Source organism: Frankliniella occidentalis, unplaced genomic scaffold, assembly GCF_000697945.3.
Source record: "Frankliniella occidentalis isolate FOCC.00 unplaced genomic scaffold, Focc_3.1 Scaffold2424, whole genome shotgun sequence".
In the NCBI taxonomy this organism is placed as follows: domain Eukaryota; kingdom Metazoa; phylum Arthropoda; class Insecta; order Thysanoptera; family Thripidae; genus Frankliniella; species Frankliniella occidentalis.
This window is the reverse complement of record NW_026269507.1, coordinates 1301-1723: the sequence shown is the minus strand read 5'-3', so window position 1 is coordinate 1723 and position 423 is coordinate 1301.

The following is a 423-nucleotide window of genomic DNA, read 5'->3' as shown; positions in this document are numbered from 1 at the left end:
GCGGCTCGGCGCCCTCGACGTGGATCTGCACCCGGCCGGCCGAGCGCGACACGGACACCTGCAGGGGCTGGCGTCCGTCCTGCGGCCAGGCCCATACTACTCTAACGGCACAGCCCCAGCTTTGAGCATGGTGTACAGGACGTGAGCGCCTTTCAGAGTAAAGGCCTCTGCTGCACCGTGGAAATGGTATAGACATAAATGTCTAGAATCTCTATACCCCAAAAGATGTCTGAAAAGTATACGCCAAATGTCGCTCGGGATCCTGTAGCAAACGCCGTTTTGGCGTATACATTTGAGACACCCCAAATTACAGTGTAGGAGAGTGGGAGAGGGGTAGCATTGGTGTGGTTGATGGGCCACCCGTTCGAGGTGGCTACTCTGCAGGGGGGAAGGGGGGGGGGCGAGAAAGAAGAAATTAGCAAG